At 47.6% G+C, this 16,639-nt stretch overlaps 1 protein-coding gene across 1 annotated transcript in view; it reads left to right on the top strand.

Annotated features, from left to right (window-relative positions):
- The window catches only part of IGF2BP1 (insulin like growth factor 2 mRNA binding protein 1), a 1,614,238-nt gene that overhangs the window by 31,475 nt on the left and 1,566,124 nt on the right, over nt 1-16,639 (top strand). The window contains exon 2 of the mRNA XM_078645534.1: nt 11,383-11,425. The gene's annotated coding sequence lies outside the window, so the exon portion shown is untranslated. The remainder of the gene's footprint in view (nt 1-11,382; nt 11,426-16,639) is intronic.

Genomic DNA, 16,639 nt, shown 5'->3' with positions numbered 1-16,639 from the left:
ATGCAGTTTGCAAGCAGCTCTTCGATGACAGTTTATAGGTCCCTCTGCTACATTACGATTGTCACTTATGAAGTGCACAGTAACAAAAGAAACTATGTGACAAAAGCAGTAACCACGAGCCTAGGCACATAAAATACTGCTTTTTAAGATGCATGTTACACGTTCTTTGCAGTAGGCACATTAACCCTCCGTGCTACATTAGTAAAATCAAATCTGCCACTGAACAAAACTCTCCTCGCTTTCCAGCAGGTACATTAATCACTGGTATTCTCTTGACACTTTTATTGTTGCTGGAAAGCTGCTAATTATACAAGAAACCTTTCTGTGCTTTTAAAACTGTTGCCTACGGACCCCCTGGGAATGTGTCACGGACCCCTGGGGGTCCTCGGACCACAGTTTGGGAAACACTGGTGTAGGGTGTACCCAGTATTGGAGGAAATGTGCCTGCGCGCACTAAGCATACAGAATAAAATCCGGAGCTGCCAGTCCACCTAGGGATTGGGGTAGGGTGAGTGTCTCCCATGCTATCCGAGGCTGTTTCCCGGCCCATACTAATTCCACCATGAGGGATCGAAGTGTTTTTAAAAAAATGCATCGTAAGGGGGACGGGGATGTTTACGAATAGGTACAGTAGTTTGGGTAAAATGATCATTTTAATCAGTGCGATGCGTCCCATCATTGATAGGGGTAGTGTTTTCCAGTGGGACACCCTATCCTTGATCCAGTCAACTGTCCTACCATAGTTTTCGAACCACAGTTCAGCAAGATCCCCGAATAGCCAGATCCCCAAATAGCGTGTCGGTCTTGTCGCCTAGGTGATTGGGTTCTCAGTGTCGAAGGGGCGTGTACCTGAAGTCAAAGGGAAAATAATAGATTTGGCCCAATTGGTTCGGACCCCGGAGAGCTCCCCATATTGGATCAATTTTCTCGTCATTGGTGGCAGGTTGTCGCTAGGGTCAGTCATATATAGTGTTATATTGTCTGCGTAAAGAGAGATTGATAACCCACGCAATGTAAATCCTATACTGCGTTGTGTATGGTTTTGTCTGATATGCGCTGTGAGTGGCTCTGTAACAATTGCAAAAAGAAGGGGCAAGTTCCCCTAGTTATATTGAAGGGTGCTGAGACCAGCCCATTTACTTTCACGCGCGCTGAGGGCATCGTGTATAATAATTGGATCTGCTGTACAAATAGTGGGCTGAGACCTATGAGGCGTAGTAGCGGGAAGAGGAAGCTCCACTCCAGGGAGTCGAACGCCTTAGTGGCATCTAGCAGGGCTGCTATGGCCAGGACGTTTGGGTCTAGGTAATCCATTAATGCAAATATCGTCCGGAGATTGTGGGTTGTAGAGCGCCCTGGTATAAAACCGGACTGAGCTGGTAAGATTATGCGTGTAAGCAGAGGTTGCATTCTGGTGGCCAAAAGCTTTGCGTAGATCTTTGCATCTATATTTATCAACGAGATAGGGCAATAGGAATTGCATTGGGTCAGGTCCCTGTCTGGCTTCAAAATTGTTATTATAATGGCTTCTCTCATTGAGGGGGGTTAATGTCCCACCTCGATTGCTTTGTAATATACCTCTAAAAGGCGAGGAGCTAAGAGATCAGCATATTCTTTATAGAACTTAGCCGTCAGGGCCAGGGGCTTTGTCTGCCGGGATACTACCAATAATTTGTTTAATGTCTTCCACAAAAAGGCAACTCCATATACTCCCTATGGGCTCATTCAAACCAAACCAGTGTTATTGAGTTGAAGTACTCAAGTAATAGGTCCTAGGTCGGGCCTAATTCAGATTTATATAGGTGCGCATAAAAACCCCGCATTGCGGACAGGACATCCGGTAGAGAGCGAATTAGCTCCCCCTCCCCAGTGGCCAATACTGTAATAAAAGGAGAACCTCTGGGTCCCGTAGGAGAGTGGCTAGTGTTTTCCTCGGCCTATCCCCATATCTACGCGCTGTAGCCTGTTTATGTATTCTTCCTGAAAGGTCGTGAGCGAGTTGCGTATCTTGGGCAATAGAGAGTGTGTTGGTGTCGCGCAGTATTGAGTTTCCAACGTGTGTAGTTCCTTTTCAATGCGGCTCAGAGTGTTCCTAACATCTCGAATGACCGAGCCTGTTCTGCAATACAATGCACCCGAATTACTACTTTAAATGCCTCCCACAGATTGCCCACTGACTCTACCGACCCCGTGTTAAGGTCAAAGTAATCTTGAATATCCACTTTGATACTTTTGCGAAATGCCGAGTCCAAGATATCATTGGATGGGAGGCGCCAGGAAAATGGCTGTCTATAAGGCTGCCGAATTAGCAGTGCCAGGCCTACTGGGGCATGGTCTGATAGTGTCCTAGCGTGGTGGCTGGCAGTTTTTACTGTGGTCTGCAAGTCACTGGTTAAAAGCCAAAAATCTATTCTAGACCAGGCTTGACGATGATGTGTGATGCAGCTACCCTCTCGCGTCTCCGGGTGGACAGCCCTCCAAGGGTCCGACAAGTTATAATCCTGTATGATGCCTTGTAAGGCTGTGGACGCTTGCGGATGATGTGTGCGTGTCGCACCCTCACTGTCTAGGTGAAAAGAGACCGTGATGTTGAAGTCCCCTCCCCAAAGTATCGCTGAGTCTCTCATAGATTGGATTCTGTGCCAGAGGGTTTGATAAAAAGCAGGGTCATCAACATTTGGCCCGTAGACATTAGCTATGATCAGTGGACGGTGGTATAATGTTCCCTTCAGGAGAAGAAAGCGAACCCCCGGGTCCACAATTGATTGCTGTGTATGCCAGGGGTCTCCTTTCCGAATAAGAGTTGCTACCCACCTGGAGTAACTGGCATAGCTAGCACTATGGACCTCGCTCCAATGAGCCGTGGACAATCTCATGTGTGTCGACCCTAAAAGGTGCATTTCTTGCAGGAGACATATCAATTTGGTGTCTAGATAGATATGAGTGTACAGTCTGGATTTGCCGTGGTCGTTTACACCTCGCACATTCCGCGCCGGGACACTCTTGAGCATCCGTGCGCGATATAAATGTTTTATAACATAAGTAAGGCAGTTGAGGCTAGACATGCTGCTGCCCTTGCCATCGGAGAGCCAAGACAGGTATATCCTTGTTTGCGTGCTCTCCCTGCTACGCCCTTAGTAATATCGGGTGTCTATAGATCGTGTTATGCTTGAGTATACACATTGTCCTGGCTGGATCCAACTATCCATGAATAAGATCACATTGCTCTGCGGCTGTACTGTCTTGTGGTAAACAACAACAAACAATAACTCCTCCCCTCCCCCCACCACCCACAACAACCCCCCAAACAGGTTGCGTATCCCACGTCAAACTTCTCCCTACACGAGGGAGCCCTCGTAACTTCGTACAACTGGGAATCATCCCGCATGGGGCGCAGGTTTGCCTGCTAACTACCTGTCACTTTTGGACAGGACGGCAGAGTATAAATGAACATATCTGACGTGTGCAGTTACTGACCGTAAGCCTCCCAATGGTGTATCGTGCCCACCCTCCTGTACATTATCTCATCAGTCATTATCACTCATCTGGTTTTCGGGTTCGTGCAAGGCGTCAACTTCCTGTTGTCGATGTCGTTTGGCCTTCTGTTTTGCAAATTTCATAGCTGCGCCGGCATCGGTGAAGAACAGGGGTTTATCGTCTGTGTGGACTCGCAGTTTGGCCGGGTATAGCATTGCGTACTTCATGCCTGATTGTTGTAGCAATTTCTTAGCCGGTATAAATTCTCACCTCGCTGACTGGACAGCCTGGGTAAAGTCCGGGAACAGCGTAATTCTATTACCCTGGTATTGAATGTCCCCTTTTTCTCTAGCTGCTCTCAGGGCAGTGTCTCTGTCCCTATAGTTGAACAGTCGAGCTATAATTGGCCTTGGAGGGGCTCCCAGTTTAGATCTTGGGCCCAGGGTACAATGTGCTTGTTCCACCAGGAACATCGGTGTGAGGGTTTCTGCACATAGATCTTGGAGTAGGTCTTCCACGTACCTTTCCATATTCTGAATGTTGGTGGATTCCGGAATCCCCGTGATGCGAATGTTATTCCTCCTAGACCTCGCCTCCAAATCCTCATTGCGGGCCTTATTCACTTCGAGAACTTTCTCCATTCGGAGCACGGTTCTACTCGTCTCTTGGTGGTCTTCTGCGCCTGAGACCCGCTGCTCCATCATGTCCAGTTGGCCTTCGTGTTACCTATTTTTTGTGACATGTGGTCCATCCTGTCCGACATATTGTCCAGTTTAGTATCAATAGCTTTCTGGCTGCCTCTCACCTCATGCATCAGCGTTCTGATGTCGTCTTCTTGGTCAGAGTCCATTTGAGTCTCGGGAACCACTGTTAAGGATGGTGTGAGAGCCTCTTGGAAGCGCAAAGAGCACTTTTCGAAATTGAGCTTTGGTTGTTTGTTGTCGGTTTTCCCCATTGCGGCTTGTGATGTTGCTCCTTGTGGAATAATGCCTTTTGCCGGGACCACTGAGGGATCCCGCTGGTGCAATGCGTACCCGTGTAGATGAGTCGCAATCTCGTAAGGAGGGAGCACCGTTAGACGCCAATGCAGCACAGCAATTGTAGGGTATATATGTAATGTCCCACTGTAAGTGTTGTGGCCCAAGCACAATCTATCCAGGCATTGGAGGATATATAGAGTGTCTCTCTGTCGCACGGTTACTCTGCCACGGTCCTCAGGATGTCGCGGAGAGCGAGGCCCTGGCCCTCCCCTCGTTATCGATGGGACGCTGTGCAGCCCACCGCAGCCCCAGGCCACCGAAATGTCACCTCAGCGGAGGGGGACGTGGTCTTGGCATGATTCTCCATCAACCAGTACAATGGTTCTCGATCAGGCTTCTAGTTTGTGTGTCAGTCAGTAGTGGAGGATAGTAGCTGCCAGGCCTCCTAGATAAGCACGACACTTGTGGCCCACTTAATGTGCATCCCAGGGTCAGCACCCCGGCTGGGCACAAATCGCCCACACTCACCGGGTAAACCCAGTATATAGGAAGTCGAGCGAGGGCAGGCTCCTGTGGTGTGTCCCCTACTCCACTCCACGGATGCACGCAGCGTCCTTGTGTCCTCAGCCGATCACCGCTCGAGGACCACGGCAGCAGCTGCGCTGCGCGGTTCCTACTTTGGGCCTTCTGTTGACGTCCCGCCCCCTCCAGACGGCCGCTGTCACCCGTAAACTACAGCTCACGGCCACCCGGTGATAATGGTGTCGGGTGCCGTATTCTCGCCAGAGGAGGGGGAGAGAGATGCGCCTGCTAGCGGGAGGACTCACCGCTGCGTCTATGGGTGTGCAGCTCCCTGGCTGCAGCAAAGCGGGACTCCGATGTTAGCCGTCCGCGATTTTGAAGCTTGTGTCCACTGTGTTAGCCTTCCCGGACCCTCCGCGATCTCCACGCCTGGTGCAGACTGTGTCCGGAGGCACAGGATGTATCAGGGGGGGGGGGCTGAGACTGGTTCGCCGCCCAATTCCCCTGTAGCTCTCTGCTCTGTTTTAATGGCCTGGGGTGGGCCGCACCGCTCCTGCACTGAATCTGCGGTTCCCACCTTCACACACGTCTCCGGATGTCGCAGATTGTCTCTCTGGGGATAAGCTTACTATTTTGGTTGGTTTAAATGTCTCGATCGTCCACCAGACCACGGATATGCGACGGATTTAGTGCTCAGCCGGCAGAGCCGCTACACTATGCAGCCATCTTGCTGCTCGGCTCGGTCACACTCCGTGGTGCCTTTTTTTCTTCTGCCGCTGGGCTTCAGTACTAAAGCATAGGGTCTTCTTTGTCCTAGTCTTCTCCAGTCAATCGAATCTGATGTTCAGGTCTCGGGGTGCCACCTAAATACTGAATTTAGGAGCTTCACAAGGGGAGACCGGTAGTAGCCAATGGGCTATTTACCTTTAGGGTGTCTACACCCTCTGTGGCCACTTCTGCGGGAAGAGGCACTACCCTAGCCTTGATTGGAGGTTTCTCCATGATTCCACAATGGTGGAATTTCGGGAGAGGGGGTTCACTCCCCCTACCTCGTCTTCGAGGTGGTGTAGGCTGAGTGGGGACCCTCCTCCTCGTCTAACTCATTTTCCCACCTTTCCTCCTGCCAAAAGTGGAGCAGGAAAGGGTGCGTTGGCCTCCCCCATTATCTGGAGGTTCCTGAGTTCGATTTCAAAGACGCAATTGCCTCTGAAGCTTCCTGCACAAGAAGGCCACCCTGTTCCGGAGAAGGTGTGAAACTCCTCCGCCCATAGCAGGCTTTGTCTCAATCCTCTGAGAGCGCTGGCTCTCACCCCATAAGGTCAGAAACATTTCTGGTATTGCCAGGCTGGAGAATTCCTTGACTCTTTGGATGTTCCTGCACTAGGACACGCACCAGCCATGGCATAGTGCATAGCCTTGGTGAGAGGTTCCTGGGATGGTACAATCAGTGCTGCAGCCCCAGAGGACCCTCTTCAGTGCCCATGCCCTAGGTACCAGGAGTATCCTTTATTAGGGACTTATAGGGGCCGCTGAAGTTGTGCCAATTGTGGTCAGTTTTGATGAGAGCTGGTACTGGGGACCTGGTTAGCAGGGACTCAGTGCACTCAGTTTGAAATTTCATCCGATATCAGGCAAAAAGTGGGAGCTAACCATGTCAAAAGAGGCACTTTTCTACAGTAGATCCAAAAGTCAATTAATTGATTGGTCTCTAGATCTTGTTTAGAGGATGTTAGAAATGAACTGGAAATTTCCACAGGTAAGATGAGGTATCCTGATTGTATTATTTGAAAATTGTATGAAGATCAATTTAAGAAAAGAAACTTGCTGCACCAATGTGATTGGTTTCGTTGGCATCCAAAATCCGAGGAAATGTGAAGGCCAGAGTGTACATGATACTGAATGACAAGTCCTTAAAATCTATTCTTGGAAAGCACTAATATAGCCACTTGAAAAACACATTTATGCCTTGAGTTATATATCACGTAATCGTGGCTCATGCTTAAATACTGAGAAATGAAGGCAGTAGAATATATTGCCATTTTCCCAGGATCACACTATTTTGTGAAGTGGTGTGGAGGCTTTAACACCAGTGCCAACGGGCTGATATCGCAATCTAGATCCTACTGCTCTATCAGCATGGCCACTACCATTCTGCAGCAAGGGCAGACCAAATTGTGATTGGGTTGACAAGATTGTACGCTAGGAACGAAAAGCAAATTATGCAATTAAAGGCAAGTCAGGCAGCACATCTAATGTTATCACTAGCCAGCCATTTTGTTATTTTACCATGCTAAATTTGACATTATATTAAATGATACATATTTGGAGAGTATTTTGTCCGACTATAAATCTGTTGAGGTGTGGTTTCAGATTAACACCATCTTGAAGGTCTGAGTGGAGAAATTATTATGGATGAGTTTGCCTGGTTCTAGGTAATTTAAAGCATTTGCTGTAGTCTCAGTTAATTCAAATGCGGGGTGGGGTTTCTGGTAATGTCTGAGTCCTCATAAGAAGCATAAGAGTGTTAATGTCCCGGTTCCAGAGCATTCCATGGACGGTTAGTTAACACATTTGCATTATAAGACATGTCAGTGGTTAACAGTTTTGTGACAGATACCCCTAAGTACCCTATGAGCCATACGCTGCAATCCAGGTGATATTGGTGGTACTGTAAAATGTAAATGTAAATCCAGTACTTGTATAGCGCACGAATCACCCCCAAAGGGGTATCTCGGCGCTGGGGGCCGTTGGGAAGATTAAGCGAGCTATTGCCTAGAGCCAAGAGCCACTGTAAGAGGTCACCTGTGATGAAGTATGCCATGACAAGTTATGGGTGAGCCGACCTCTCATATATCTTAATATGAGCCTGTAGATCAAAACTGTTTCTAGGTCCAGCCTGGGCAGAGCATGCGCTGCTCTGTGAGGCATGCTGTATTGAGGTACGACATAGAAGCTGTGCCCATTTCTCCCTCATCTTTTGAATTGGCTCCTGTTAGTGTCCTTGCAAAATCGTTGCTTTTTCATTTGTAAATAGGCTTAGTAGTCCCTCCTTGGCACCACCTTATCTGCATTTCAAACCTCCCATAACGACTGGACTTTTTACTTATGTCATTACACGGTCTGCTTTATAAGTCGGTGAACACAATTTTCTTTAATGACCTTCCCTTATTCAACCCACGACATTGCAGACGGCCGCCTGCTTTTATATTTATTTTTAAATTATAGTGTGGCCCGCTTTAACTATATAGGGCCGTGCTTATTAAATGACTTCGTTTACAGCGCATGTCGCTTTCAGTTTAGCGGCTGCACTTAATTATTTAATTTACAGCGGGGGGGGCCTCATTCACTTTAGCGGCATCGCTTATTTATTTCTTTACCAGCGTGGGCTGCTTTCACTTTATATTCAAGCAAGCCTGGCTGAGACAGCTGAGATGCCAGAAACCGGTCCTAGGTATCTTGTTTCCGGTCCAGGGAAGGCATGGCTTGTCAGTTCGGGCTGGACTGTTCCCATGAGGCACAGGGTCAGACTGATTTGCATATGGCCATGTCTGAACTGGGGTGGCAGAGTGGGCTAAAGAACAGTGATGGATTAAACCCAGATCTGTTGACTGGGTGTGAGTGTTTGATTGGTTCAGATGCTCCGTCCATCACCACCCCCTTTTGTACATGTATGATGCCAGCGCCCTCCTCGCCCTCAACATTGGACGCCACGCCACCTGCCACCTCTCGTTGCCGAAGGACACCCAAGGACCTTTCTCCTGCTGAAACTGCAATTACACCCTCACCCACCTCTACACTCCAACTTCTCTTGCTGCCCTGCTGACCCACAGTGCACCCGACCGGATCAGCTACATCCTCCTCAACACATGCTCCCTCCACAAACACGCCATGGAAATCTGGGACCTCCTTGACTCTGTCTCCCCTGACATCGCCTCCCTCACGGAAACCTGAATGAACCCCAGCTCGTACCTGGACATCGCCACCACCATCCTGATGGCTACAAGATCACCTGCAAGGACCGCACCATCTGACCAGGAAGAGGCATCGCCATCCTCCACAAGAACTCCCTCCGCCTGACCACCCACTCGGACGATCCAACGTCAACCATGGAACATCTCCACTTCCTGGACATGATACTCTCAAGACCATGAAGAGCATTTACTCCGGAGCCCCCTTGTACCTCTGCCTGCATCACATCTTCCAGAGAGCCACCATTGCCTCCTAACTACACCGCACCACCTACTGCTCTATTGAGACCGCCACCTTCCCCGACGACTGGAAACACACTGACATTAATCCCCTGCTGGAGAAACAGTTTGTCGACCCGACAGAGCTCAAGAATTTCAGCCCCATCTCCCTGCTCCCCTTTCCACCCAAGGTCATCGAGAAGGCCATCAACGCCCAACTCTCTGAGTTCATCCAAGCAACCACAGCACCGAGACTGCCCTCCCCGCTGTCTCCGATGACATCCGCTCCCTCCTCGTCCAGGGAGAAACAGCAGCCCTCATCCTCCTAGACCTTTTGGCTGCCTTCAACACCGTCTTCTACTGCACCCTAAGCACAAGAATCCACGACGTCGCATCTGCAACAAATCCCTGGACTGGATCCGTTCCTTCCTCACCGGTAGAACACAGCGAGTAAGACTACCACAGTTCTTCTGAGAACCCACGAAGATCTTCCCTGAGCCCCACCCTCTTCAACTTCTGCATGGGTCAGTTCGCTGCCATAGTCCGGAACCACAGACTCAACACCATTTCCTATGCCGACATACCTAGCTGATCCTCTCCCTCACCAATGAGCCCACAATCAACAGAAATATCTTCCAGGATGGGATGAAGACCGTCGCCACCTGGATGAGAGACAGCTGCTTCAAGCTCAACTCAGACAAGACCGAAGTCCTCATCCTGGGGCCCAACACCGCTGCTTGGAAAGACTCCTTGTGGCGTGCCGCATTAGGAACACCCAAGGACCACGCACGAACCCTCTGCATCATACTGGACTCCTCTCTCACTGTGAACTGCCAGATCAACGCTGTCTCCTCATCATGCTTCCACACTCTTCGCCTGCTTCGAAAGACGTTCAGATGGATCCCCACTGAGTCCAAAAAGATGGCCACCCACGCACTCATCAGCAGCAGACTCGATTACAGCAGTGCACTTCACGCAGGCTTCCCATAGAAACTCCTCAGGAAACTACAGAACGTTCAAAACGCCACAGGCAGACTGGTCCTTACATCTCTTGCTGCAGGCCCATCTTCCAACACCTATGAGAACTCCACTGACTTCCAGTCAACAAGAGTCACCTTTAAGCTCCTCACACACGCCTACAAAGCCCTCCACGATGCCAGACCAACATACCTGACCCACCGCCTCTCATTCCACGTACCCACCAGACACCTCTGCTCTGCCCAACTGGCCCTTGCCACCGTCCCTTGGATCTGCAAGACCAGGACCGGAGGAAGATCCTTTTCCTACCTCCCTGCCAAAACCTGGAACACCCCTCCTCTCCACCTCCGGCTATCCCCTTCACTGACCTAATTCAGAAAGGATCTTAAGACCTGGCTCTTTGACTGAACCGCATCGCCCAGTTGGACCTGCAGCTCTCCTCCCAACTGCCTTGAAACCCCTTGAGACCTGTATGGGTGAGTAGTCGCAGTTAACAAGTACTGATTGATTGATGCACACCCATTCAAAGTCTGCACACACAAACATTCATGCATGCACCCACACATGTACTGAACATTTTTTTAAACTTACCCAGCCACATCTTGGCTGGCATGAGGGAAGCCTCTGTGATTCCTGGTGAATTGGGGCTGCTGCCTACTATCATTGTTCACCTTCAGGAGCAGTCCTTTACACATCACAGAGTGGGGTGAGACTTGCTGACCTCACCTCGCTCTGCTACTAACATTACTAATGGAAAAAAACTGACGCTCCCAGGTCCAAGTCTATCTCACAGAAGGGACTCACAGAAACCTTTGCCGGGCTGAGGAGGTCCCTCTCACCAGGCTGTGAAATCTTCAGCCCAGCACATTTCCACTCAGGCAGCTAGGCATTTGCGCATTTAGCACATGAATTGCGAATGGATGCCTGATCCGACGATTAAAGTGTCTGTCTGCCTGACCTTTGACGGACAGTCTTCATGCATTGGAAAGAGTTGGACGGGCCTCTGTTGCATAGGAGGGTAGTACAAAAGTAAAATGATGTTATGAAAGCGCCTAAAAGCAAGCCAGGCAGCCATATTCCTGAGTAAATGTATCTGTACCTGCAGCAACATTTAGCATAGAAAACGTGAAAATAAATTCACAGTACTCCTATAATCAGTATTGTCTTGACAAATAGTGTTCTCTTTAAATCTGCACATATTTAATCTAATTCTTTAGATTTTTCTATTTGTTTTGTAGAGCTGTGCGTTCTGAAAAGCAGAAATAACTTCGTCTTGTTGAGGTAGATCCCTTTTCAGGTTCCTTTCAGTCAATTTGTTTATTTTCATATTTAAAACCATACAATTAAATTAGGCAATTTCTAAAACTTTTTTGGATATATCACAAACGGATGTTTAAAATATGCAAAATCTCACTAGTTCTTTGGAATGCTATAGTATTATATGTTGAAGTTAAAGCAATGAGTTTTTGGCATCCGAAAGATACCATTTGAAACTTTTCTGTACATTTTGAAAATGAATTGAATTCTAAGCAGAAAAACATTCAATGTCCTGGCTGGAGTCAGCCCTACTTTGTAAATGGTTAGACATTCCTGATAGAGGTTAATAATTATATGTATGGAAAATGTTTTCATACAGTTTCCAGAACCATGATTGATAACCTCTTTGGAAAGTCCACCCCCAGCAATGCCCCACACTTTTATATGCATACAGTGGGGTGGAGAAAAGGAGATCGCAAAAGGTAAATAGTCATAGCAATGCCAGAGTGGATGCGAAAGGGGCTGACGGCTGAGATTTCTGTCTGAAAGTGGATTCCTAGTTGAAAAGTACTAACAGTTCACAGTAATGTCCAAGTATATTTTCACCTAACTGGACCCAGTAACTTTCACTTCATTGTGAAGATATGCTTTAGAGTTTGCTTAGTGCCTTTTCCGTTTCGGATATTTAAATACAAGTTCTGAGTTGAACATTCGTTTCAAAGGATTTAATGATGTGAGTGAGGTCCCTGTACTTGCAAGCCCCTAATGCATATGCTGACGGAGTATTTGACATACTGCCCTCTCCATTTTTCACCACACCTATGTTTCTGCTAATGTTTCAGATATGCAAGCAACTTCTTCACTGACCTTTATTGTGTTTTTTTGTCAGGTTATTCAGTTTTGGGGTTCTCACTGTCAGTATTACAGGGCTCTTGGGGAGTACCCCAATATTTCTATTTTTTGGCAAGTAGTGCAGGAACCTAAAGAATCAATTAAAACATCCTTCTCACAAGATACATATATCGGTATTCTTCTCCAACACAGTATCACTTGCAGAGTCCCCTGAAGGAAGATCTAACCTGGTAAACTCATAGCTGCTCCGCTACGTACATCTCTTGATTCCTCATAATTTGTTACCTCATGTAAACAGACGATAACCATGCACCCCTAAAGATTTAGGATTAGACTTGATCTTTTACAGCTAAAAAATAGCACTGGTGAAGCAAAACAGTCTGTGCGCTTAGGCTACAAGTCTGCCTATGTTTTTATAGTTCTTTTCTTATCGGTAGACAACTGCTATAAGCTCTATACCGGATACAAGTTGAAGCCTTTTACAGAGTTGCAGGCAAAACTTCAAAGTTATGAAATGTGGGTTATATTTCTGGTCATACTGTTCTTGTACATCTTTCTAATCATATTGCCCCTGTTCATCCTTATTAAGGACAGAACTCAATTCAAGAATCTGTGCGCATCACCCTCAATTCACTGCATAGGCATGCTCCTGTACGACCGCACGCCTAAGTCCCTCATCCCCCAGTCTTCTCTCCACCCTCTTGGCCAAGTGTAACATTTTTGGTGACATTCAGAAGACGTCTAAAACTCCTCTCATCAGTATTACCAAATGCAGTCAAAACCATGCCATACCTAAATGTGCACTCTTGGGTTGAGAGAGATATTTTTCGACCCAGGGTCAGGTACTGGGTTGTAAAATTGGTCTTATTAAAAAAAAACATTGTGTACTTCTGCCTTTAACCCCTCCACTGCGCCCGCGATTTTGCGGAAGTGCGGCACTTCCGCAAAACGGGCGGGGCCGCGTCAGCCATTGGCCGACAGCATCACCAGCGAGGTAGCGTTGCCGTCGGCCAATGGCCGACGGCAGCATGGAAGGGGTTGAAACAAGGGTTGATAATGTTCATCAACATTCTGGGAAATCACAGAGACATCCAAGTACATCTCCTTCTTTACTAGACAACATCTTATTTTCTAATTTACATCAGTTATAGTTTTCTTAATGAATAACTTCTGCTTACGTAAATTTATTTATTTAATTTTATTTTGAAGGTTTAATATAGCGCAACAAGACCCTTGCAGGTATCAGAGCGCTTTACGTGTGTATATAGAAAACAAGTATAAGCATAAAAAACCTACAGTTTGAGGTGATTTAGATATAAGGTGTTTAACAGTACAAAACTAGTGAATACAATATGGTGCTCAATAGTACAGAGAAATAATTTGAATAAGTAAAAAGTACTAAATTATTCTCTTTTACCAGGCAGCAGACTGGATCTAGAAATGTTAAAGCCACTGGTGCTAGTTAGTGCTGCTTGGTGCTCTAAATGATTCTCTTTTACCGGTCAGCCGACTTGATCTAGCAATTTTAAAGCTACTGGTGCTAGTGAGTGCTGCCTGGTGCTCTGACCTGTGTCTCTTGACTCTATCAAAAGTGAAACAACTGAGTACATGCATGGCGCTCAAGCACAAGTGAGGTCAGTTGCTTTTTTATGTGCTTTTTTCTACACCGGGTCAATAGATGACAAGGATTTCCTTGCTTCTTTTCAGAGATTTTCGATTATTTCTTTCTGAATTCACCATCCATATCTTCAGACTTTAGCCCTTCTGTTGCATGTCCAGATATTGAAAACGGATCCAATCCAGAAGGGCCCTTGGTGTCTGGATGGTTAGATGGGATTGCCTCTTAGAGTCTGTTTGCTTAGTTGGATCCAAAGGCCATTCAACATGGGAGATCAAGTTAATGATGGCATCTTTCAAGGGAAGATCTAGATCCTCCTCCTCGATCCGTTTCCCAAGGCTGCTCACCCTTCCGACATACACAAATAGCACAAACATCATTCCAGTTTTGGTAAAAAGATACAAGACATAGTCCTCTTCTAGCCATATTCAATTGGTGGAGTCTCTGTTGAACATTTGTTTTCTAATGGGAAGTTCCACATGTCAGGCAATCAAGGCTTTTGAGGAAGCAATTGTATCTATATTTGCTAAGGTCCTCTTCTCAGTTGCGGTAGTCTCTCAATATAGTGCTCATTGATTCTAATAGATCAGCTCTTTCAGCCTGTGCTTTCTTTTGGCTTTGATATATGGAAATAACCTTTCCCAATGCCATCACTTCCACTAGATGGGTCAGTGAGCTTCAGACACTTTAGTAACTTCTCCTCTTTTCACCATATTTTATAAGAACTGGATTGCCCAGTGGGCCAAGCCTGCTTTATCCACAAGGTAGCAAAACCCCCTGCGATGGAGGGGGTGTGTTAATTAGTCCAGGTCTGTGATGTCTCCATAGGCCCCTAACCTTGTTGAATTTCCTTGGGCATCTGCGGGCCTCATACACAGATTTCTCAGCCTGCATGCACCAATCCAGATTAGTTGCCCAGTGTTCGACTGTGGTAATGTTCTCGCAGACCCGCTGCTGGACTATGTCTGTTTTGGCCACCATGGGGGCTGTTTTGCACAACAGCAAAGCATATTTAGGTATCGTCTGGTCCCCCCAAATTCCCAGCATGGCCAGTGAAATTATCTCCACCATTTAAAAAAAAAAAAAACTTTATTCAATTTATGTATTGCGACTTATATAGCGCACGTATCACCCGAAGGCATCAAGGCGCTTGCCTTGGGAACCCGTCCTGGCTTTTCCCTGTGAGATAACCCCTACTGGGTATCCCCAGGGTGAAAGCCAGGCATCCCGCAGTGGGTGGGCCGCCATAGTGGAGATTAAGCAACTATTGCCCAGAGTTGCAGCGTGGGACCCCATGATTAGAATAGGCACCGAGGCGAGAATTATCGAGTCCGTGGACATTTTGGGCTCAGGACCCTGCCTCGTCGGGAATTGAACCCTGGTCCCGGGCCAGACCTCTGCATCAGGGTCTGCCGCTCTAATCAGTGAGCCACACTCCTCCACAATTTATGAACAAAAAAACAACATACAGCTATAAATGCAAAATAATTTCCACCATGACCTCTGTCAAATGATCCTCCACCTGGTCCCAGTAGCGTTTAAGCCTCCGGCAGCCCAACAGTGTGTGCATTAGCGTGCCCGGCCGGCCACATCCCCGCAGGAACCCACCTGTATCTATCCTCCCTAAGCAGTGTAGTCTAGTCTTGGTGTAATAGGCCTTGTGATTTTTAAAGGAACCAGGCAGAACTCTGCCTATATCACCATCTCCCTAGGGTGTCTCCAGGCCTCTCATAAGTCCTCATCCTCCCGAGCACCCAGATCTATCTCTTTCAATGAGGACAGTGTGGGTTGACTATTGTTGATTGTTATATAGACATGGCATACGGAATGTCTGTTAAGTAACGCCGCCAATACTGTATTCTAAGAGAGTCTGATCCATGACCTCTCAGAGGACATCCGCATAGCTTGTCAGGGCATGTTTCATCTGGAGTACCGATAGCGTTGTGTATGGGACAATTCATACTGGGTCTGGAGGTCTTCAAACGGGAGGGGCCCACCACTCCCCATACATGCTCCAACTTTGAAATCCCTATTGTGTCCCAATGTGGGCATCCGTCCAGGTCTGCCAGGATCCTAGATTCCCATAGGGATGTCTCTTGCACCAGTTTTCCTGCCCAACCTCTATGTGGTCTTCTTCCAGGTCCCAATCATTACCAGTGTGGGGCTGGCCCGTGCGACTGGTCCTATCTAGATGCCATAGGTATCACCCTGGACCCATCTGGTATCTGTTAAGGGTCGAAATCCCACCCATTCAAATGCAGTAGCTGGGTTGCCCAGTAATACAATTGCATGTTTGATATGACAATGCCTCCCTCATGTGGGCCCCTCGTAAGAGATGACCAGGGCATAGGGGAGAATGACTACCCCCGCCCCCCCTAATGCCACAGTACCAGCTTAGTTGTTGCATCCACTTCCATAAGTCATGTTTTGGAGCATGTAGAGAAACTTGGGCTGGATAATCATTATAAATAGAGCAGCCCTGCCCATTAACAAGAGCGGAAGCCCTCACCAGTGGCAGACATCCGCCTTGTATTCCTGCAGGATCTGTCCCAAGTTGCACCTGTGAAATTCCGCTCAGTCCCACGTTATGTATATATCCATGTGTTTAAAGCTCTCCGGTGCTGGGAGCCTACCCCATGCAGCTGGCGCTGTCCAGAAGCAAGCAGGAACACCACTTATTTCGTCCAGTTAATGTGCACCCCGGAGTTGTCTCTAAAGATAGTCAGGATTTCCAAGATGTAGGGTATGGACTGGCCCTGGTCAGACAG

This window comes from Lissotriton helveticus, chromosome 5_1, assembly GCF_964261635.1.
Source record: "Lissotriton helveticus chromosome 5_1, aLisHel1.1, whole genome shotgun sequence".
NCBI classification, from domain to species: Eukaryota; Metazoa; Chordata; class Amphibia; order Caudata; family Salamandridae; genus Lissotriton; species Lissotriton helveticus.
The sequence above is the reverse complement of the archived record's forward strand: the minus strand, read 5'-3'. Positions and strand labels throughout refer to the sequence as shown.